At 34.4% G+C, this 1,336-nt stretch overlaps 1 pseudogene; it reads right to left on the bottom strand.

Annotated features, from left to right (window-relative positions):
* LOC102756672 overlaps positions 1-1,336 on the bottom strand; it is a 49,572-nt pseudogene that overhangs the window by 3,354 nt on the left and 44,882 nt on the right.

Genomic DNA, 1,336 nt, shown 5'->3' with positions numbered 1-1,336 from the left:
TGGGATTGTTTTAAATCTATAGATTGCTTTAAAATCTATAGTTTTTAATGATGTTGATTCTACCAATCCCAGAACATGGTATATTCTTTCACTTGTTTATATCTTACTCTATTTATTTTTTTGTAATGTACTGAAGTGTTCTTACATAGGTATTTTATCTCCTTATTTAAGTATATTCCTATGTGTCGTAATTTTTTTTGTTGCAATGGTAAATGGGATTTTTTTAACTTTCTCTTTCTGTGAGATCATTTTGGTGTATAAAATTGACAGATTTCTGGGTGTCAGTTTTGTATCCTGCTATGTTGCCAAATTCATTTATTAAACCTAGTATCTTTTAGTGGAGTCTTAAGGGTTTCAATGTACAATATCATGTCATCTGCAAATAATGACAGCTTTACTTCTTCTTTTCCAATTTGGATGCCTTTTATTCCTTCCTGTGTGATCACTATAGCTAGGAATTCCAGTACTATGCTGAATCAGAGTGGTGAAATAGGTTACCCTTGTCTTGTTCCTGTTCCTAGGGGAAATGGTTTTAGTTTTTGCCCATTTTGTATGATGTTGGCTGTAGTTTTGTCATCTATGGCCTTAAAAGATTTTTTTTTATCAAATTTGGGTATTGGATTTTATCAGATGCTTTGTCTGCATCATTTAATATTATAGGTTTTTTTGGTTTTCCAATTTGTGTATATACTTTTCTGTTCCTTTGGCAAGTTTATTAGGATGCTGTTGCTTCTGTTGCAGCTGTAGCCTCCATTCACATGCATCTTGAGGTGTTTCAGTTGATTCAGAGATCTCTATATTTCCACAGAACATCGTGGGATCTTCTGGATGTTGGATATGCTGGGCCAGCTGGGTGGGTCAGAACAATTTCTACATGTGAGACATGGTCAGTTTGTTTATTCACTAATTGCATCAGATGTTGGTGGGCTGTGCATTTAAGCTCTCATCCAAGCTCCTCATTTCCTCCTCCTCCTCCAGCAGTGGACCAACTTAGCTGTTTGTATGAATTCAATTACCTAATTTCTCAAAAAAATGTTGTCTTATAGGATTTTTTGAACATTTTCATTGGATTTCCATGGATTCAACTCTACCACAGAAACAATAGTAATTTGTCAGTGTGGAAAAATGGCTTAGATTTCTCTTCCAAACCGTAAGTTTCTTGAGAACTTATATATTTTATGTCTTCATGCTTAAAGTCAGAGATTAATCTTAGAAAAGAAAATCAATGCGTGAACAATTACATAAATATGGTACAACTTTGGTATAACCTATTAATTCAGGTAAGGAGATATCCACTAGAGCAGTAGTCGGCAAAACCATTAGTCAACAGAGCCAC

This window comes from Myotis davidii, unplaced genomic scaffold (genome assembly GCF_000327345.1).
Source record: "Myotis davidii unplaced genomic scaffold, ASM32734v1 scaffold1819, whole genome shotgun sequence".
Lineage (NCBI taxonomy): Eukaryota > Metazoa > Chordata > Mammalia > Chiroptera > Vespertilionidae > Myotis > Myotis davidii.
Note: the sequence above shows the minus strand (reverse complement) of the source record. Positions and strands in the feature narration are given on the sequence as shown.